At 39.0% G+C, this 23,595-nt stretch overlaps 1 long non-coding RNA gene across 1 annotated transcript in view; it reads left to right on the top strand.

The window, feature by feature from the left end:
* Positions 1–23,595, top strand: part of LOC148110142 (uncharacterized) — a 182,367-nt gene that overhangs the window by 54,797 nt on the left and 103,975 nt on the right. The window contains exon 2 of the long non-coding RNA XR_015724332.1: positions 15,661–16,043. This is a non-coding gene — a long non-coding RNA (uncharacterized LOC148110142). The remainder of the gene's footprint in view (positions 1–15,660; positions 16,044–23,595) is intronic.

The following is a 23,595-nucleotide window of genomic DNA, read 5'->3' as shown; positions in this document are numbered from 1 at the left end:
CGGACACCTTTCAAGTAGGTAGATGCCAAGAGGTAGCACCTCATAATAATCCTAATTATTATTATAAAGTAGTTTGCTTCTATTAGCATGTCCTATACGCTGAGTACTCTTCTAAGCATCCTTGTGCATACCAATTTACTTAATTTTCCCAGGAATGCCCTGGTGAAAGTTACATTACAGTTCTTATTAACACAGGAGGAATCCGAGGCCTGGGGAGTTTCTGCAGTTTTGCCCAGGGCTACCCGGCTACTAAGTGACAGTACTGAGCCCTTATCCAGGAACTCTGGCTTGTGAAATCATGTTTTTTTTTTTTTTTTTTTTATAATGATTTTTTTTATTATATTATGTTAGTCACCATACAGTACATCCCCGGTTTCCGATGTAAGGCTCGATGAATCATTAGTTGCGTATAACACCCGGTGCACCATGCAATACGTGCCCTCCTTGCTACCCATCACCGGTCTATCCCATTCCCCCATCCCTCTCCCCTCTGAGGTCCCCAGTTTGTTTCTCATAGTCCATAGTCTCTCATGTTTCATTCCCCCTTCTGATTACCCCCCTTTCTTTATCCCTTTCTCCCCCTACCGATCATCATAGTTCTTATGTTCCATAGATGAGAGAAATCATATGATAGTTGTCTTTCTCTGCTTGACTTATTTCACTTAGCATTATCTCCTCCAGTGCCGTCCATGTTGCAGCAAATGTTGAGAATTCTTTCTGATGGCTGAGTAATATTCCATTGTATATATGGACCACAGCTTCTTACTCCAGTCATTGTTGGTGGGAATGCAAGTTGGTACAGCCACTCGTGAAATCATGTTCTTAATCAGTAGCCTGTGATATTTTTTTTTTTTTTATAGCAGTGAAAAGATAGAGGGAAGAAAACAAGAGAAAGGAAGTGTTTTGGAGGCCTGCCCTGTGCCAATACCTGAGCCACGCACAGGATTGTATTTACAGAGAATACTGATCGCTAGGCCGGGGCACCTGGGGTGGCTCAGTCAGTTGAGTGTCTGACTCTTGATCTCAGCTCAGGTCATCATCTCAGGGTTGTGAGTTCAAGCCCCACATTGGCTCTGTGCTCAGCAAGGAGGCGGCTTGAGATTCTCTTTCCCTCTCCCTGTGCCCCTCCCCCTCACTCACCCTCTCTCTCTAAAATAAATAAATCAATAAATCGAAGAAAAAAAATACTGATCCCAAGGCCTGAAACTTTTTAATTTTACCCATAGGCTCCTGGGGAAATGAAGAATTTAATGCCTTCAGCGTTCTCGGTCCATTAAGAGGTGGTACTGCCTTGTTTCTGAGACTCTTTCCAGTTCCTATCTTCCGTTTCTCTGCCTCATGACCAAATAAAACAGTTTTTCCTTTTTCCGTGACTACCTATGTCTGACTGTCACCTTCTTTGTAAGCCTAAGTTACAACCTTTACAGTCTGGCTTTGGGAAGTAGCCCTCCGTGTGCGCTGGTTTCTGTACCACCCCTCTGCCCCAGCGTCCTGCCACAGAAGATACATTCATTGGCAGAAGTAATACTTTGTGTGGAAAATCGAAGCGGCTGACAGATGGCATCCTCTACCATTTGGTTTTGAAATTAAAGGATCACCTATGTATTGGGATCCGACAAGGTGTCATTGTTGTTTTCATCTCACAACGTGTGATAGAGAGCAAGCCTCTTCAACGGTATCAGGCTTTGCCTGCTGCACAGTAAATTCTTAATGGCTGCTGGGTCTGACTGTAAGCCCAGGACTCAGTGACGTTTTTCCAGGCGCCGTGGATTTTATCCCCATTTTCCAGCGGAGATTTAATACTCCAGCTGCTTCATACCACAGATTGAGTCGGGGAAATAACCCCCGGCAGAAACAAACATCTCTCCCTGCCAACCTCATCTCCTGTCCAACTTGCTCTGAGCAAAACATTTCCACAGTTCTTAAAGTAACCAAGAATGGAGAGAAAGCAGTTTTAAGCCTTTATTTTCAACAGAGAGTGAGGAGTTCTTGCACCAATGTGTTCCTTCCAAACGGCGCTCTTTGATTTTTCTAACCATGTAGTCGTTTTCTTCAGCTCAGTAACAAAGGGGCAGTGATTGAGTTCTGGGTCAAGCATGGGGCCAAGCTTGTGGGCGAATTTTCATAAAAATAATCGGTGCCTTCTAGGCTATCAAAATTTATTCAGAAAAGAAGTGAGGATGGAAAAAGAAAGTTGTGAAGTGTTCCACGGAGGAGACAGGACTTTTGAGAATGATGCCTGATGTCATAAAGCAATGGAGCAAATAGACTGTTGTATAATGGATGATGCATTTAAACTGATATGGAAGAATCTGAAGGATATGAATGGGAGCAGTCAGTTTGATGGATAGATAATGAGAAGTCACTTTCAGTTGCTGCTCATTCATAAAGTGGAGGGTCTTTGTAATCGGGAAACCGGAAAGGTGGTTGATACCCTCTGGACTGTTCATGATTTACTCGTCAGGTTCTAACACTGCAACACGCATCATTCCCTTTTCCCTCTCTTCGCTAAACAAGTTTTCCCAGAGATTTCTCAAGGAGCAGGGAGGAACAGGCCTTCAAACAAACCAAGAGCATCGGGACAAATGCCCCCAGATGTACGTACAGAGTGATCTTAACGCACAGATGAAGAATGTCAGATAACAAGATCCCAGAGGTCTTCGCAGAGGAAGTCATGTCTGCGTTATCAAAACGAGTTTGTCAGGCAGGCGACGGGGAATGCTGTCTGCTTCCATCACACCTTCCTCGTTCTACCCTGCCGCCACGATCATGAAACACATGTAATTAATGAAAGATTGTGTTAAACTTTTCCAACAACTGACAGATCTCGGTCCACAAACCAAGTTACGAATCAAATTGTAACCTCCCATTGTTAATATTGTTTCTCGGTTAGTGAAACTCGGTTTGTTTCCTTCACAGTGTTCACATAGACATGGCCTCTCTATAGTCCTTGAAAAGTGGTTTTGAATTCCATCTATGAGTTTTAAACAAGTAAGTAAATGCTAAGTTTTAGACTCCTGTGCCTGAGTGAATTGACGTATTCCACCACTTTCTGAAATGGTTTATTCTCTCAGAAAGTACAGTATTACTTTTTGATCTGACGAGTCTTCTTTATTTAAAAAAATTGCAGGATGAAATATATGTGACACATTATAAGAGTCTAACTGTATTAATTGACAGCATTCATTCTTCATGAACTGTGGAGGTAGTTGGGATATTGTTACTCGAGTTATTTTTTTAAAATTCTCACTTTGAAAGACAGTTGGGCAGTTTCTCAACAAAACTCAACTAACTCTTACCTTAGAATCACACTCTGTGGCATTTACTCAAAGGATTTGAAAACTTATGTCCACACAGAAACTTGCATACAGATGTTTACCGTAGCTTTTTTCATAAATGCCCAAATGGGGAAGCCACCAAGATGTTCTTGAATGAGTGAATGGGTCAATAAATTGATATATCCAGACCATGGAATATTATTCAGTGCTAAGAAGAAATGAACTACCAAGCCATGAAAAGACATGGAGGAAATTTAAACGCATATTTCTACGTGAAAGAAGGCAATCTAAAAAGGCTACATTGTATTTAATCCCCACTATATGACATTCTGGAAGAGGCAAAATTGTGGAGACCCTAAACATATCAGTGGTCGCCAGGGGTGGGTGGGGAGGGAGGGTTAAATAGAGCAGAGAGGAGGTTTATGACATCGAAACCAGTCCATGTGATACTAGCATGGTGAATACGTGTCATTATACATTTGTCCACATCCATAGCCTCTACATCAGTGAGTGAACTCCAGTGTCATCTGTGGACTTTGGTGATAATGATGTGTTGACATGGGATCATCAGCGCACCATCTGATTGGGGAGTGTTGATAAGAGTGGAGACCATGCATGTGTGGGGACAGGTGGTATGTGACGATCTTTGTATCTTCTAATTTTGCTGTAAACCTAAAACTAAAAGTAAAATCTGTTAATTTTTTTTTTTTAAGAGCTCTGATTTGCACAATCCCCAATCTGGTTGCCTAATCCACCTTGATGAATGGCTGCATGCAACCAGAAGTTTTATTACATATTATTATTAGTTCACCTGATTTGACTATGTGTATCATGGCGTTCCCCTTTGTCCATTACCATGTAAAACTATGTCCAACGTTCAACGCGTCATTTTATTCAGTATTACATATCAGAGTTATCTCCTTGCGTTTCCATTTCACACTTCCTTCCCATAAATTCCTGTCATTCAGCCTTGAGTCATAGAAGTGGTCGTCAAGGTGGATTATACACATTAACCCTTAGGTGTTCCCTTTTCAAAGATGACACGAAAATGATAACATTAAGACCTGATTTCTGGTCATTTTTTTATATAGGCGGTTTTTCCTATCGTATTTAACTTGATTTATTTATTTGATTCTTTACAATAATGTTTTGTTTACCGGACATTAATTATTTCTTTTAATTCATTTTCCTTCTGTATAAAATACTTCTCCCAAACTTCACTCAAGAACTCATTCCTTACACTTTGGGTACTTGACTACCGTTTCATAATTATCACTTACCCGTTACTTGAAACCTAGTTGAGACTACTTTATACTAGTGATTCCAGTCTATTTTATTTCAAACTTGGCTCTGGCTTTTCCTCTGGTAGCTAATGTCTTTTCAGTAAGGTTCTCACACCTGCTTGGAAGAAGCATAATCTGTTCTTTGTTTGTTTCAAAGGTCATGATTTACATTTCTATTAAAATCCCTGTGTGCCTGCCACTGTAATTTTTGTATGTGTGGGTGCCTATCTTAATCCAGGTGGCTGGCAAGGAAATCACCTTTTCCTACCAGACGCCTAGGTTCCCTCAAACTTGCAGGTTTTAAGTTTGAAATAGATGTCTTAAAAAAATTCAGTTTACAGAGTCTTTTGTTATTTCCAAGCTCTTCGGCTTCTCTCAGTGCATTATTCATTTATTATTTAGCACTGGCCTCTTTCCAGTGTGCTTTCAATTTTTACCCTGGCCCTGCTGTTCTGCTTACTACATTTCTTAGTATCACCTGAATTCTTTTATTTTTTGCCTTTTGCCCTCATTTGTCTTTTCCTTACAAAGCTTCTTTACTTAAATAATAGATGTAGAGTTTATGATCCCAGAGAATTGAGCGATGTATTTTATGACTAAAGAAGGTGGGAACAGGAGCAAAATATGTAAGCTTTTGTGATGTGGTTTATGGTTATAATGTTTTGTCTTTCCCCAAGCTATCTGAGATTTCCCTAATAACTTAATTTCTGTTGTCGTCCCTATATATAACCTGAGAAAAACCTTTGGGTCATCTCACATTACTAACCGCATATGTAAGACGGATACCGTAATTTAAGCCATCTGTCGCTCATTTCATTAAGGGGAACATAGGAGTTAGATAGGGTGAGATAGTAATACTATATACTTTTTGGAAACCAGAGGTTTAAGCCCTCGAAAAGAAATAAATGAGCCAAAGGGACTGTAATTACCTGAGTTACATGGCTTCCATTCCCATTAACTATCATCATATTGTCATGAAATTGGTGGTGGTGTTTCCTTTATCATTTTGGGCTCTACCTTCCAATTATTTTTACCTGAGGGCTCCGTGGTACCCTTTTACCAACCTATTCTGGTCCCCTTTCTTCCTCTTGAGTGTGTTTGTGACCATTCGCTGCTGCTCTATTCCATTAAATTATCTCTACCTAAAGCCCTATTTCTTCCTGACATTTAGAGAAAGTGTTGCCAATAGCAGAGGGGCCAAGCTGGGAACTATTCAGGGCAATGTGACAGTTACTGAGTTTGAGTGATAGAGAATGCATTCTGAAAGGGAATGGGAACAATAACCAGGTTAATTAAGGAGAACTCTAATTAATGGAGAATCTGAAGAAAGAAATGATTCTCCAGGCTACCCTTCAGGAGTAACAGCATATTAACCTTCTCAAATATTTGTGAGCGTCTTGTAATTGTATCATGTATAAAGATACACTTCCACACCAGAAACACACCTTTTAGGTCCATTTCCAGGAAGTACTATATTTTGTTCCTCCACCAAAATGACTGTTCATGACTTTTTTTTTTTTTTTTAAGATTTTGTCTATTTGAGAAAGAGAGCAGGAACAACCATGGGGGAGGAGCAGATGGGGAGGGAAATGAGAGTGGGAGAGAGAATTCCCAGCAGACTACATGCCAAGCAGGGAGCCCCATGCAGGGCTGGATCTCACATCCTTGAGATCGTGACCTGAGCCAAAACTAAGAGTTGGATCCACCCAGGCACCCTGACTGTTCATGACTTTTAAGTCAATCTGTGATACGTAAGAAGATAGATGACGTCGTATATCATATGATAATAAGCCTTCATTTATTTATTCCTTGAATAAACCTCTGTAGTATCCAGCACTCCCTAGGAATTGCTGATCATTCTTGAAATGAGGCAGCCTCGCCTTTCAAGGGGAGAAGTTCAATGAAGAAGACAAGCACGTGATCAGGTCATCACAGTATGGCCTATTGGAGCTCTGCTAATATCTTGCACAATGTTTTGCATTCCCTTCACTTATAGTCCATTATGTCCTCTATTCAGTTTCCACATATTAGTGCTAGACTCACCTGAATAGAGTAGGGATATATGGGTGGATGTATAGTGTTGGTTGGAGACCTCCTGACTCGAAGAAACCATTACTGGAGAGGCTAGACCCTTCCCATTGGATGGAGCCTTTTGTGAGCCAATAGGGACCATTGATCATACTCAAAATGCTGCCTTAGTGTTTCTGTCCGGAAATAAAAATAAAATCAGAGCGTATAGAAATGGAGATGTAAGGCAGGGAAAGCATAGTATGATCAGGGTGCTGCCCAGAGTCTTACTATGTTAGTATTTACCTTTGGAGAAAGATAGAAAAGATGCGTAAACCTGGATTTTACTTCCCTTAACAGTCGACCCAATCACTTTCTGTGTGAAGCCGTGTGTGGGTACGCTGCATATTTTTCCATCTATGGTGGTTAATTATAATTCTTCAGAATTCCCTAATGAGTATAGAATTGGATTAGTCGTAAAAATTGGTTTGGTCTCATTGTTAGTCCAATATACTGTGCTTTTATTTATTGTGTATATTTAGTCGAGTAATTTCATGTGTACAGTAAAAACAAGCTGATTCACCAGATAATTTAACTTACATCTAAACATATGTTCTTGTCCATGTCATTACTCTGCTTTCCCTTACATGATGTCATCTGTCTAAAGTCTACTCATCTTTCATACATGTTCCTCTTTATGTGGTTCTTTGTGGACCTAAATGTTTCCCAAGAAGTATCTTTCCAACTTAGTTTACTTTATTAAAAGGCCTCTGGGGTGCCTGGGTTAAGCCTCCAACTCTTGATTTCAGCTCAGGTCATGATCTCAGGGTTGTGAGATCAAGCACCACGACAGGCTCTGTGCTCAGCATGCAGTCTGCTTGTCCCTCTCCCTCTGCTCCTCCCCCTGCTCTCTCTCTCTCATTAATAAAAATAAAATCTTAAAAATAAAAGGGCTCACACTTTACATGGTCTTGGAGATAAGATTTTTTTTCACGAACTATTATACTGCTGAAATTGATCCTTGCTGTGCATGGTACCATAGTTTCTTCATTCCGACCGCTTGATGATAATCCATTGTTAAATACTCCGTGGCTTGTTTGTGTCCTCATCACGGACACTTGGATTGTTTCCATTTGATTGTTTTCTATTGTGAACAGTCTTGCTATGAACATTCTCGTACATGTCCTCTGTCATGCCTGGACAGTAGTTTGTTCTGTATATACCTTTAGAAGTATATACCTTTTAAGATATGTAATGTTTAGCCATCGGAGATATGCATACCTGTTTTTTAGAGCATGGCTTTGTCAGTAATCCCTCATTCCTTCAATCGTCTAGTGTCCTCGTATGTTACATAGGCACATGGTTCTACTACACGGATGAATTTGTCTATTCTTTGCTAATACCGCACTATCTGAATTTCTATTTCTTCGTAAGTCTTTCTATTCAGTTAACCTGGTGGATTCTGACTCTTGAATCTTCCATTTGAATGTAGAAACTAAAGCGTTTCATTTAAATCTCTGTTGAGACTTTAATTGGAATTGTATTGAGTATGTAGTTTAGTTTGGGATAATTGATGTATTTGTGATAGTGTGTGTTTTTATCCTTGAATATAGCATATCACTTTATTTAGGTCTTCTCTAAAATGTTGTAATCAGGATTTAGATTTTACCTGTAGAAGTTCTTGCACTTTGATTCATTCTTAGACAGCTGTTTTTTTTTCCTGTTAGCATTTTTGCTGTAATTACTTTACTCTTCTGTTTATTGTTGCATAAAATGCAACTGCTTTCTTTTTATCATTAAGCTTAAAACTAAATACCTTGTTAAATGCTAATAAAAAAAAAGTTTGTAGATTTCTTTGGTCGTGCAAGTTCTCTGAGGGAGGAATTTTGTTTGCTTCTCAACATTGAAAAGGTCACCTTGCGGAGTGGAAATAAGTACAAAACTTACTGTTTTTGTCTTATGAGCAAATAGTCCACATAGAATATGATGGGTATTAGGAGAGCTTGATCTACTGGAGGCATCATTAAATTCTATCTATGGAGAGGGCTACGTACATGCCTCAAAAGCAGACAATACCACTATACCCATTTGGGTTTTCTTTGGATAGGTTCACTGGAAATTACAGTAATAAAAAAATATATAGTTATATAGGTAACCTGCGGTCTCACTATGTACAATTTCAGGATCACAAGGGGTAGATATGTGATTTTTTGACATCCCAGAGCAATGCTGGTTCAGTGTCCTCACCACACCTACTTGAAGAAATTGAGTATTTTCACATCATTCACAGGAAGGAACACCAAATATCAGTTATCAGTTTATTCTTTTTTCTTTCTTTGGTGTGTGTAGGCTTGTTGAAATAATCTCTTTTATTTTAGGACAAAGAAAATGATGTGATATTTGACATGTTTGAAAGAATCGTATGTGTCCCTTCAAATCAGATGAAGAGAGAAAATTAGTTCATTTTTTGCAGAGAGAATTTTCCTTTGGAATTTTGTGTCTCCATTCCAAATGACAAACTTTGATTCTATTAGCAAATAGCAAACTCTGATTGTGTAGCAAATAACAAGGAGGACTAAGATGTGGAAAGGAAGACCGTCCATAACTGTATTGTTGATTTGGAAAATGAATCTTGTACCCCTCACCTCTGGCAGCCTTTAGTGTGTTCTCAGTATTGATTCTGCTTTTGTTTGTTTGTTTATTTGCCTTATTTTTTTAGGCATGTAAGTGAAACCATTTATTATTTGTCTTTGACTTATTTCACTTAGCATTATACATTCTGGGTCCATCCATGTTGTCACAAATGACAAGATCTCGCCTTCTTTATCTCTTCATCTATGGACGGATACTTAGGTTGCTTCCATATAATCTCTTTGGAAAATGTGTTGGCAATAAGTATTTAAGCTTGATGTGTGGATACAGAAATTCAACTTCAAGATTATGTTCAAGTAAAGTGTGTATATATGTTCACCAAAATACATGCTCAGTAATGCATATAACAACACTACTTATAATAGCTCCAAAGCAGAAGCAGTACAGATGTCCATCAACAAAAGAAGGGATAAATGCATTGTGGACGAATCATAACACTTCATACTAGATGGCAGTGAAAATGAGCCAACTATTGTTACAAGCAATAGTATGGATAAGTCACTCAAATACAGTGTTTCATTGAATAAACTAGATGCCAAAGAATGTATCTGTATGATTCTACTTACCCAGAATTCAAAAATAGGCAACATTAAGCTAGACTCTTAGAGGTTAAGGTAGTGACCGGTACCTCCGACAGGAAAATGGAATGAGTGATAGGAGGAGACAGGAAGTGCTGGAGGGCTGGGTGTCGCTCTGTTTCTGAACTTGGATCGTCTTCACACTGTCAGGTGCACGCCTGTGATGGGTTCACCTTTCACGACCCGTGTTACACTTCGTTGAAAAGTTGATTTTAGAAGTAAATGATTTCTGTCAACTTAATAGGTCTTTTCAAATTCAGTTTTATTGAAGAGACCATGGCAAATGAGGAGTCCGTGATGGAAAATGTAATGAGTGTAGGACCTGATGAAACATGTATAAGATTTTAAATTTTAGATTCTTTTTTTAAAAATTTTTAGATTCTATAAAATATTTTTTGTTTACTTGTTAGATACGTTAATGTATGAAGTAAATTTTATCTGGCTGGTTTTATGGCATAGCACCTGTGAAATATGTGAAGGGTAAGCAGTAGAAATGATTTTGTGGGTATGTACGTGTGTTTGAGTTCTTTGTGAGCTTACGTATTTTTTCTGATTTTGGCCAAAATAACTGTGCTCGTTTCCTGATTTTTATCTTTCACATACATAATTGAAATCAATATTCAATCAGTATATGTTGGAGACTTATTCATAGTAGTTCTGTAAATTTGCTTTGATGCTTTTTTTTTAAAAAAATATTCATTTGACAGAGAGAGAGGGTGCGAGTGCACAGAAGCAGTGGGGAGGGGCAGAGGGAGAAGGAGAAGCCAACTCCCCGCTGAGCAGGGAACCTGACATAGGGCTCCATCCCAGGACCCTGAGATCATGACCTGAGCCAAAGGCAGACACTTAATAGACTGAGCCACCCAGGTCCCCCAATCTCTATTTGATAGAAATGTAAATTGAAGGACATACATTCATTTATTCACCAACTTCCAATAACATGGAATGGAGACCTTTTGGCAGTGAGATCTGAACTCAGAGGGCGAACTCTCTCCCCTCTACCATGCTGTCACTGAATCTCTAATTCCATAATCCCCACGTTCTACTTTCGTGAGTTATAGTTTCCAAATTAAATATCTCTCCCCTTCTAAACTCTAAGCTCTTTTACTTCAGAAATCATATCACAAAACCTACACAAAAAGTAGTTACAGATATATGTTAAATTAATACAGTATATTAAATAAGACTTAATACACACACACACACACACACACACAAAGACCACTATTCTTCTCCCATTTCATTTAATCACAGAAGTCTTCTAAAGCCTCAACACATACCTAAGTTTGTCGTGATCTACAAACAGAGCTGTCTTTATAGTTTTATAACTTATTTTTAAAATTTTTAATGTATTTTTGAGTATTAAAATTAATTTTCAACTCAGCATTTTTCCTGTTTAGAGTCTTTTTAAAACAAACTGAATTATAATTGATATGCAATGTTCTAGTTTCAAATGTACAACATAGGGATTTGACAGTTCTATACATTACCCAGTGTTCACTGTGACGTGTGTGGTCACCGTATGTCACCATATAACATTATTACAATATTATTATACTCACTCTGCTGTACTTTCCTTTTTCTTTTCTTTTTTTTAAGATTTTATTTATTTGAGAGAGAACGTACTAGTGGGGAGAGAGAGAGACAGAAGGAGAGGGAGAAGCAGACTCCCCGCTGAGCAGGGAGCCCGATGTGGGGCTCAATCCCAGGACCCTGAGATCATGACCTGAGCTGAAGGCAGACGCTTAACTGACTGAACCACCCAGGCGCCCCTCTGCTGTACTTTTCACCTCCCTGACTTATATGATAACTGGAAGTTTATACCTCTTAATCCCATTCACCTATTTAACCCCTCCCCCTACCACCTTCCCTCGAGCACCTACCAGAGCTAGTTCTCTTTATTGTTATGAAGTAAATTAATTTGTTCTCTGTACTTAAGTCTTTTTGTTTGCTTTTCTGTTTTGTTTTTCAGATTTCATTTGCTTTGTAATAACATTAAGTTATTATTTGATTATGTAATGATAGCAAATGAAAAGTCTAGCACACAGTATAATAACATTGAAATCAAAACACAGTAAACAAAAAGATGGGCATCTTTTAGATATTCTTTTGCCGTTCTTCTTAATATGTTGTTGTGTTTTTTTCAAATAGCCATGCCTCTTTAAATGACAGGCTTTATTTTCAGATCGAAATCTATAATCAAAACATATTCCCAAATGAAGTATGAATGTTGGCAGAGGTTCAGTACTCCTGATTTTAAAATAAATTAGAGCAATCAAGTGGAAAGAGCCATTTCCTTTAACTAATGAAATGGGATCAGTTTCTCTATTTTCTAGCTCTCTGTTCTTATAAGGGTTGGAGCTAAAGTAGAACGAATTGAGCAGTTTGACTATAAATAGGAAATAGAACAGTGCCACTTCTAACGTAGTATGTTGAATTGTTGACCTGCCATATCCATTGGCAAGTGGAGAGTACTCTAGTGATTCACTTATCTAGTTCTTGATGTTGGTTAAAAAAAAAAAAAATTCCTTCTACATAAGGAAAAAGGAAAGCCCCATATTTCAGTTTCCTTCTTCAAATTCAGTGTAGGCTTGCAACTCAGTCTGCTTTTGAAAATGAATTTTTTCTGCTATTTTTCTCCTGAGTACAGCCTTCATGCAGGAAACTACACATTGTTTTTAGACAGACTCCTGTTTTTTTCCAGAATTTCAAATGGTTCTCCAAAGGAAAGGAAGTTATAAAAGTACTACCCACATATACCATAAGGGTTTCTTTTTAGGGGAAAGTAAGTCTGGAAAGTCTCCCAAGTTTTCTGAATGCATATTTATTAAATGTTTTATTATACTTCTGGGTTTGGTTCTGGATAAAACACCCCCCCCAAAAAGGACCACCTTTTCCTCCAGACAGTTTAACTATTTTGGGATGTGGGTCTCAAATGATAGTTCAGAAATGGTGGGTGAAGGGAAGACTTTATCAAGTAGTTTTTCAAAATCACTTGGTAGAAATTTAAAGAATTAGAGTAAATTATGGAATGCCCATCTTCACATAAGTGAAAAACAAGCAGGGAAAAAACCATACTGCCCATTCCAAACCAATACCAGCACATGTCCCAGGCTGGACCCCATTCCCTTGTCTTTAAAATTCAGATTTTACCTTCTATTCTCTCTGTAGCTGCACCTCTCTCCTACCTCTTGGAATTCATTTTACCCTATAATTATATGTTAAGTAACAATAGATTTTTGCCCAGCTCATCCTTGACCTCTCCCCCAGGGGAAAGAAAGAAGGAAAGGAAAGGGAAAGGAGTAGAGAGAGAGGAAGAATAAAGGAAGAAAGGGAGGGAGGAAGGAGGAAAAGAGAAAACCTTTTTCATTTTTAATTATCCCATTACTATTGTGGAGAAATAAGTAATGAGTAACAAATTAGATAGGAGAATGTTATAAAATTTCTAGTTGTCTTCGAGAGTCCTCATTGTAATTATTTCTCAGTTGATATATTTATTTTTAAGATCTTTTCCTAGTAATACTCTCTCTCTCTATCTTTCGGTTCCTACCCCTTCAGTCTTGAAATGCTGGAATGACCTTCAAGACATTTAACAATCTAATCCCTGCTTTTTTTATGGGCATCATTCAATCAGAACAACTGCCAGCTATAAACCTCTGAATGTCCCTCTTGGTATATGCATCCCAGATGGCATTAAACACACGTTACATGCTCCTGCCCAGAGTTCGATAATATCCACCTCAATGTACCCCCTTCTTTTATAAGGAAAAGATCCCTCTTAATCTCTTCATGCTTAGGTCAGGTTTGACTCCCCTTTCGCCAATTGTTAATATATTTGTAGTAATGTACCACCTCCTCGTATTTTTTTCTCAGCCTGTACAATCTCTTTTTAATATTTTCTTCTTTTTTTTTTTAAAGATTTTATTTATTTATTCAACAGAGATAGAGACAGCCAGCGAGAGAGGGAACACAAGCAGGGGGAGTGGGAGAGGAAGAAGCAGGCTCATAGCCAAAGAGCCTGATGTGGGGCTCGATCCCATAATGCTGGGATCACGCCCTGAGCCAAAGGCAGACGCTTAACCACTGTGCAACCCAGGCGCCCCTAATATTTTCTTCTCAAACATCCATGTGAGCCTAGGGATGTGCTCTTACCTGCAGGTCAAGTGTGTTAGACAGAAGAAGTGGTCAGAGCTGCACGTAGAACTTTACACTGTGCAACTTTTTATCTCTAAGACCAATAAGGATTAAAATGAGATATTTTTGTAATCTGATGTGAAAAATAAGATGTAAAATCCATTGCTAACCTGTGCTTTTGAGCAAAACAATTTACAAAGAGCCGGAAAAGACAGTGACTTTGACTTGAAGCATTTTTGACTTAGAAAAAGAGCTTACAATCTCATAAAAATATGTATAATATCTCAGAAAGACTCCAGTGTTTTGTGAAATGATCTAAACCTTCCAAGTTTGGGAAGGTCCATTTTCTGACCTTTTCAAAGATTAAAGCAGACTGCAAACAGTGTGACCTCTGAGATTACCAGCCAACTCTCACAGTAATAGTAGTTTGTCTTTAGACGAAAATGATAAGAATCACAACTTATGTCACCTGAAGGAAAAACAAAAACACAAGAGAAATGCTTCTTAGTGGCTGAGAAGAATACTGAAGCAGCTTATAAAACTGAAGGAGAAACGCTTCGCACGAAGGCTTCAGACATGATATTGGGATTTAATGCTAGCAGGACTCTCTTATCTCTGCTAGTTTTTACTGGATTTCATTTTTCTACATAAAGTCTCCGCGTTATGAGAAATGTCTGAGAGCCCTGTAATCTTATACTTAAGATCTGAGAAGATAAGAATCCCCCCTTCCATTTTCAATTCAGAAATTATGGGAAGGACTCCACATGAGCTGGCCTGGGTTTCATGTGTCCCATTGCACTGGGGATGAAGGGAGCATTGATGTTGGTAATGCTCTGGGAGTACCAATAAAAGGGATAGGTTTTCCAAGGGAGGTGCAGTGCTTTTATGAGAAGACAGGATGTTAAGAAACTGTCCTGAGCCTTGCAAGTATGAGGACTGGGGTGCCTACACACACACACACACACACACACACACACACACACACACGTTACTATGATTTAATTCACTCCCGGATCTGTGAAAGATGTACCCATGGCATCATTCAATACTAGGCTACAGAAAAGTGATGGGGAAAGGAGACCATGTGGCCACAGTTTCCGAAATACTTCTTTTGTTCTCTGCAGAAGGGTAGCAGCCATGACAATTCCTAATTCTTAGCGAGGAAGAGATTATTTATCTATATAGAATTATCATGAATATACAAGAGTGGATTTTGCACTGCGGTATAATACCAGGTTGCATACCAGGAATGTATGAGCCCCGAGGGTGTACGTTTCTGTATTAGAATCCTTCATTCAGTTAGCTGTGTTTTAGGCATTGTGTGCATTACCCGGGTGGGGAGATAAATCCTGTGAAAACACAATCCCGTCATTTCCCTAAAAAGGCAGACCTTTTGTTCAAATTAATTCCACACCTATATAGTAACACTTTGGGCACATGATATTGTAGGGGAAGCGGAAGTGAAAAAGTGTTTATCTAGGAATTCATAGTCTCTATGCGGCATCCCTCCCACCCCCACCTGCAAACTCATACAAATAAAAAATAATCTAGAGTAGCCCAGAGTTTAGGAGGCATTATTGCAATGCTAACCAAATATTGCGTATGCTCTTGTGTATGTCCGTGTGTGTAGGTAGAGGGGCTATCTAGGAGAACTTTTAAAAGAAAAAGGGCATCTTTTGATTAACTTTGCTGTATTTCTGAATCCTTTCCCCCCTCTATCCTGTCTAGTGACCTTCTGCGTAACAGAACTTGAGGAGGAGATAAAACCTGTAATGAGGAGAATTCAAAGTTGGGAAAGCGGAGTCAAGAGCTGAGTAAGATACTGAACTGTCACAGGTCAACAAGAACCTGGAAATGTTTGCCCCCAGTGAAGGCAACAGAAGCAACCACCAAAGCCTGAAGTCGAGTGTCAGGAATCTGCAGTTGTGGGAAACCAGGGAACAGAGAGCGCATGTACTTGCGCACGCGCAGATGGGTGTACGGAGAGGCGCGGAGCCGGTGCTGGGTGGAATCTCAGTGCTCCGCTCACCAGCCAAGGTCCAAGCGCAGCCGGTGGAGTAGGCGGAAAATGCACACCTCTGGAATGTAATGTCCTCTCTTCCTTTACACAGGTAAGGGAATTAGGCTTCGCATCTATTACCTTGATTTATCATATGCTATCTTACAATGCTAAGCAAAAAAGCAAAAGTTATGATAGACTTTTAAAGCAGAATTTAATAACTAACTGAAATCCATAATCTACCAAGGCAGACAGACTTAATTTAGATACATTTACCTTAAAATTCGTCCGGCAGCAGATTCATGTTTTATGAAAATGATAGATATAAAAGGTCTACAAACATTGAAGAGTTAGATGGGAGGGCATTTGGGGTACAGAATGAGAGAATGGTGAAAAAGAAAAGAAAAGAAAAGAAAAAAAGAAAGAAAGAAAGAAAAAGAAGAAAAGGAGGGGAGGGGAGAGGAGAGGAGAGGAAAATCCTGTTTAGATCATGGGATTACATGATTTCCGGGAATCTGTAATGAAAGATAAGAGCTGCACGTGTGCAACAAACAGTATGGTATCTGCAGAGCCTGATAGTGAATAAAAAATGTTTCAACAAATTAAGGCTTGCTGGAGATCCAGCCCTGAAATATAAGATCATGCTTTTAGTAGCTAGAACAAATATATCAGTTTGATGCTTTTCATTGATGCAGTCTACCCATAACTCTTAAACAGACAAAACCATAACTCAACATTATCCTTCTATCAGAGTCTTTTTCTTTAAGCACTGGTTTCTCATAACACTTGGCGTTATGCACATGACTCATGAAGAAGACTGTGTTTATTCCAGTTATGTTAATTTGCTATCTCTTTTGCCCTCGATTAGAGAAACTTGGGTTTACATTTAATTCCTATATAGTGATGTCAAGCTGTGAGAAATTTTACCTGGGTTGAGGATCCTGCACTTTTCCATTCATCCTAGCTACTAAGATATATTGCGACTTGGAATATCTTAGTGGTGCCTTATGTAATTTTGAATAGGAAAAATAGTCTGAAGTGATTCAATATGATGTATGTGTTGAAAGGAAACTCCTAAGTAACCCAGTGATTCCCAGGGTAAAGAAGTCATGCAGTTTTTTTGCTGAGCTGTGTGGAACATCTCTGGGGCCACAGATCATTTACAAGCCATGGATGGGTATTACTGCGTTAGTACATAGAGCATCTAGTGAACCATGTGTGGGCTGGGTGCTCTAGGAGCCATTGGGGGGTTTCCTTACATCCCTCCTACCACAAGAGGGCTTTAGCGGTGGGGGGGGGGCATAGAGAGACACTGGTGAAAATAACAGTTCAGGGATTGAGGGAGAAGTTACAAGTGGCCCAGTATTGTGTGTCTTTGTTGTGTCAGGGAGCTAAGGGGAGAAGCATTGGTGATGAGATCCCACCACAGTCCTGGTCACACAAGATCACACAAGACCCCTCCTGGAGCCTTTCCCCTCTTATCCTCACTTCTTATCCCAAAATATAAGTCACAAATACAACATCAATATAAAACATACACATATATATATAAAACAAATGAGTGTGTGTATGTCTAAGAGAGAGAGAGGGAAGGAGGGAGGGAGGGGCCCTTTTAACTAGCTTCTTTCTTTTTTTTAAAAGATTTTATTTATTTGAGAAAGAGCAAGCACGAGTCGGGGGGGGGGGGTGGAGGCAGAGAGAGAAGCCAACTCCCTGCTGAGCAGGGAGTCCCACAGGGAGCTCCATCCCAGGACCCTGGGATCACGACCTGATCTGAAGGCAGACACTTAACCAACACTCAACCAACTTAGGTACCTCTAACTAGCTTCTTTCTAAAGGTCCAATGAGACTAAGTAACATTCTGTTTCCTCTTCAAAACATACCAATGCGCACAACACTGACAACTCGTAGCTTCTCGCCTGCTGTCCAGCCTATGTGGGCAGTTCCAGTACGAAACTGAGCTGTGTGCTGCTCATATGTAATTATCGTGTATCCCCCAGAGCACTTTTATGCCTAAAGGACTTGTCATTAAATAATTACTTCATTAAACACATAAAAATCCACTTGCATTTTTATATTCCAGATACTACTACATTCCCAATCAAGCATAAAATAGACTATGAAAACCATGTAAAATATACTTCTTGCCTTCTGTTTATGATTCAGAGTGGTGTCTGTACAGAGATTTTGTGTTTGTTTTGGCTTGAAGTGGCACTCATTTTTAGAGGTTAAATCTTTGATTCTTCACCAAAATGTTTCCTGGGGCTTGGCTTGCTGTAATTTGTCTAGTGCGTCCTGCTTTTTAAGGTGTTTTTATGATACATGCATCTTTGGACGAAGTAAAGGAAATCACCGTGTGATGATTATTAATATATATAGTGCAAGAATCCCCAAGCGGCCCGTGGTGCTCCTCCCACTTTGTCCTTGGTCGTTTCTGGAAATACACAACGTGGCTGATGGCCGTAACTCCAGCAGGTTTCTGTGTGTCTACTAAGCTCTATTCTAGCTTGAATGGACTACGTACCTAGGTTCTTTTTTGCTTCCGTTTTCTGATTGCATGATCCCTTCATGTACTAGAAATTTCCAAAACATAGTAATATGGGGTTCTTCTTGTCTCTGTACATAAACCCTCTACTTTGGGACCTAGACCACCAGTATAAATTATTTCCCGTTAGTGTTCTTCAGCTTTGAAGGATTAATTTACTACTACATTTATTAAAAAATATTAAGGGAGATAAAAGAGAGTAGAAACATGTTTTTGTTTTATTTTGTTTTGTGGTTTAAAACTGCAGGCCGTTGGGAGAAGCACACTCATATTCTGTTAGCTAGATGTCCAGGTTTTACCGAAAGACTCTGGTATTCGCGGGTTGTTTTATTTAACCCAGTGAATGACACACTTCATAATAGTTGCATATTTTCTGTCTTCTTGTGGTATAGATTCTATGGCTTTTTTTTTTCCAGTCTAAAACCTCTGTAATTCTTATAAAATCAAAAATTACTTTGCAGGTCTGGGAACTTCTTTAATAACTACCTTCTGTCTTGACCCTATTTCTTATTTATGTTCCATATTCCATTTTACATTTTTTTGTGACAGTTAAAAGAAAATCATATTAACAATAATACACAAATAGGTGCTTAGTTGATCAACACAGATGGTTATGACTTAAGATATGTTATGACATATCTTTACTGTCTTTGAAGGAAAAAAAAATATCTTTAACTGTGATATTTAAGGAAAGCCAGTGCTGTCCACTTAGCTTTGCTCCACTAACTGGTACTCATTGCTAATTTACATCTTACTATTTTTCTGAACATTTATGAACATTTCTGAACATTCTCCTCAATGGAGAAAAAGATCAGCAGTGAGTCAGCTCTCACCTAAAGGAAATAATTAGGTCATTGTTCTGAGTTGCTCAGTGATTTTGAGGAGAACGCCAAGCTGTCTGATCGAAAGTAAAATGGTAACAGTGATTTTTTTTTTTAACAGTGATCTTGAGATTAATTATACTGCTGTTCTTAAAAAGGTTATGTGCTTTCTGCCAATTATTATGAGTACCCTGAAGAATAAATTCATCCTTATGGACAACGGCTATATCCTTATTGAAGAACATTAGAGGATATAATGATACCTAAGACCCAGACTGGCCCCCTTACCTCACGGGGCACGAATAACCTGTATGCGCTATTTCATATTAGTTTCCAGTTTTCACTCTCACTGAGAGGAAAACTGTCCACAGTATCAGCAATGCTCTACTCTTCACCTAAGCAAGGAAACATAAAGGTAGGCCATAAAGCACAAAACAGGTGACTCTCCGAAAATTGCTGTATCTGGCAAATATCTTCCATATATTCCAGCAGTTTTAAGTGAAAGTAAGGTGTACTTGCATTTTCAGAGCGAAAAAAGTTGTGAATTATTTAAAATCCACATATCCACTTGATGTTATGCTCCAGCACACGATTCTAGAAATTTTGTTTGTAACCATTAAAACTTCTGGAAGCTTGAAAAATAACTTTCTGATTCTCAAGCCAGGGTGTAATGAAACTTCCTGCTGAAAGTTCAGACTAGCATTCATGAAGCGCGAGGGATGAGCCGAAGGGAAAAACAGGAGGAGAGAAATGATCGGTGTGAGATATAATTAATCTCCTGTTCCTTCCAAGTTGTTGATGGGGATGCCTGGGGAGTGGGGAGGAGAACGAGCGCTCTGGAAAAAAAAAAAATGTCTGAGGGTTTTGCAGGGCATGTTCTCAGCTACTTACATTTCTGGTAGAGTCGATTTCTCTTGCCTTCGTTGAAGGCAGTGCATATGCCTCTGTGATTGTGTGCCCCAAGGTGTTCCTACGACCCTCTGTAACTACTCCCAGGGGAGACTAGAAGATCCAAAATATGTCAGTATTACGTTCATACATCTGGGCATAAGCATACCGAGAAACACTATAGGAAATATTCTATGTCGCTAGCTAAACTGAGAATACTGTACACTTGGCAGTTTTTAAACTAAGACTACTTTGAAGAGAAGAATTGAGAACATCTGCTTAGGAAATTAAAACCTAAAACGTCCCCGGCTGTTCCGTGTATACTTGAAAAGAACGTATGTTTTGATGTTGGGCCTAATGTTCTATAAATGGCAAAGAACTCGAATGGGTTGAATTAATGTTTAAATTATCACCTTCCCATCCCTGGTGCTGTCGTGGTCATGTAATTCATTTCTGTGTACCCTCTAAGCCCAGGATTACGTAGTTGTTACGTTTATTTTAAAGACTGTAGCGATTAAAGAGATTTTCTTTAAAGTCCTTCCTATTTATCATTCAAGTGTTCTTCATTGATTACCATAAAACTTGATTTCTAACTGGTGTTCTTTTCCTCCGGAATAATACAAAAAAGTCTTCACTCTTGTATGCAAGTATTTTTCAGTTGTCACATGTCTTTATTTACTGCATTTGTTTTGTTTCTAATGTCTTCATTTTCCATGACAGTTTTTGCCAGCCTCGCGTTCCTAATTGACAAGCATTTTGCTTCTTACTGTACTTCAGAGATTTAGTTCTACCTCCTTCTTGCCTTAGACACAATTGTTTAAGATTGTTACACTGTATCTAATGTATCTTTTTCATTGAATGTCATATGTTTTTCTCTCCCTTTATGGCTGCCCTCAAGGTTTTTACTTACTTTCGGAGTTTGATTATGTTGTGTGGGTATAATTTGTTTGTTTTTTTGTTTGTGTGTGTGTTTGTTTTTCTTCGTTCGCCTGTTTTTTGCATTTTTTCCGGCTTGGAGAGCTGTGAGCTGCTTGGCTGTGTGTGGATTGACACCTTGCATTAATTTATCATCTCTTCAGGTTCTTTCTTCTGCCATTTTTTTTTTTTTTTGACACCTTGTTACCCCAAGTTAGACTGATATTATCTTGTAGAGCTGGGACATTCTTTTTCAATTTTAGTACTCTTTTGTTCCCTATTGTGTTTCAGTTTGGATAATGTCTGTTGCTATGTCCTTGAAGTTCACTTCTTTTCTCTTTTATATCTAAGAGAATTATATGCCCATTGAATGAATTCTTCATCACTGATGATCATAATTTCACATCTAGCTTTTTTTTATTCTTATGATTTCAATCCAGAGTAAATCTCCCAGCTGTTCACATATGTCATCCAACTTTTCCACTAGTTATTTGAAAGTTCTGATCTAATAGTTCTAAAAACGGGCCATCCCTGAGTCTGCTTGCATTGATTCCTTACTCAACAGTAGATGACACTGTCTGGCTTTTTTCCTGTCTTGGACTTTTTGATTATATATTGGACATTATGCATAAACTGCCCCCCCAAAAAAAACTGTGTAGGGGAGGTAAGTGATACTCCCCCAAAAGAATCTGATTATTATTTTTATAGACCGTTAGAGTGAGTATTTGAGTTAATTTATGCTGTAATTTAGCTGGGTCTGGATTTTGTTGTTGCTTTAGTTATATTTAGTTCACACAATTCAGTTTATTTTGGAGGGCAGGACCTTGGATCAGTCTCAATGCTAGCCATTAGCACACTAAGCAGAAGCTGAGGGCTGGAAGTTTGGTCTCAGGTTTTCTGCGCTGACTTCCTACTCTAACTTGCCCCTTGTGGCTGCACCTTAGGGGTGTCTATCCTCAATCTACCCCTTCTCTAGAGGTAGACAGTGTTTTGGTTGACTCTAAAGTGAGTTCCCCAAACCTGCCTCTCCCTAGTAATCTGGGAATTTACTAGGTGGCTGTGCTAATGACATGACAAACATCAAACATAAGGCATAAACGTGTATTAGTGTTCACATCAGCAGAGATTCTCGAAGGAGGAGCGGCTTCACCAGCCTGAAGTTGGTGGTGACAGGTGATTGGAAGAAAGACGGGATTATGGCAGTGAAAAGATGTATGCACGAATCAGGAGAGGATTACATTTCATATGAGTTGTCAGCCACTTAGGTGAATTTGAATCGTAACTGACACTTGCAGGCGTTGCCAAAAAAAGACAACTTCTTTTTCTAAATAGATTATAACATACCGTAAAGACTGCTTATCAATTTAACATATATGGGGTATTTGAGGCATCAGTTAGAGATGGGGGAAACTGGGGACAGGTGAGTGAGGGCTCTTGGTGGAGCGCCCCTGGTTCAGAAGGGACTTAAGCAAACAGTAGTCGTTCAAACATCACAAACTGGTAGGCTCTTCTCATTCCAGATGGCCGGTGCCTCACACAGTATAAGAAAGAGGTGGAGTGTGGAGTATTTTGCAATTATTGCTCTGCCCTCATAAGACACACAGAAGAAGTTGTTTGTTTCATTCTCAAAGAAGGTTTCTCTCACTTTTCTTGTCATATCCTTACTGGAGAAATTTGCTTGGCTTTCCTTCTCCCCTCAGACCATATCATGCCTGGTGTACCTGTGCCTTCAAGGGAGTCTTCCTCATTTTTTGTCCTCTCACTTTTTTTTTTTTTTTTTTTTTTTTGAGGTTCAGCAAAGCCTGTGGAAAAGGGTTTGAAGGTGACAAATTGTCTTTGTATCTGGGCACCCAAGGATTTGGGGGTTCACCCTGAACTTTTGAGATTCTTTGGCAGTCTAGTCATACTTTCTACATCTGTGGTGGTTCCTTCCTTCACTCTCTGCCAGAAAAGAAAGCAGTTTGTGTCCATCACAGCTGTGGGGACAATTACCTATTGGATTTTAGTTTATTAGGTCACTTTGTAACACCAGCTCTTTGATGGGCTTAAAGTAAGTGTGATGTAGATAATTCGTCTTGTTCTCATTGCTAAAGTAGGAGTTTTTATTTCTCTCTTGAGACTTTTTGAGTATGGATCACACTTTTTCTGCAAGCCCTTTAATTTTTGTTAAAAGCCGTACACGGTAGATAATATATTATGGCAATTCTGGATTCTTTATTTTTTTCCCTGAATTTTCTTTAGTATGTTTTCTGTACTTAATTGATGTAATCTGCCTCCTTCTTGATATGTGGTTGCTGATGCTTTATTCCTCAAATGCTTAGTTTTAGTTTTTTGCTTCGCTTCTCGAGAATTGTCCCTGTGTCTGCATGTTATTGGGCTCAGCCAATTATCTGGGCAGCAGTTATGTCTCAACCCTTGGAACTCATAGGGCTTCTACCCTCTACCCTTGGATCTGAGTGGTTTAGAGAGCATACTCAGCAGGGTTCAGCCTGTGC

Source organism: Ursus americanus, chromosome 5, assembly GCF_024610735.1.
Source record: "Ursus americanus isolate L20-20 chromosome 5, mUrsAme1.1.p, whole genome shotgun sequence".
NCBI classification, from domain to species: domain Eukaryota; kingdom Metazoa; phylum Chordata; class Mammalia; order Carnivora; family Ursidae; genus Ursus; species Ursus americanus.
This window is presented reverse-complemented; position numbering and strand designations above follow the sequence as displayed.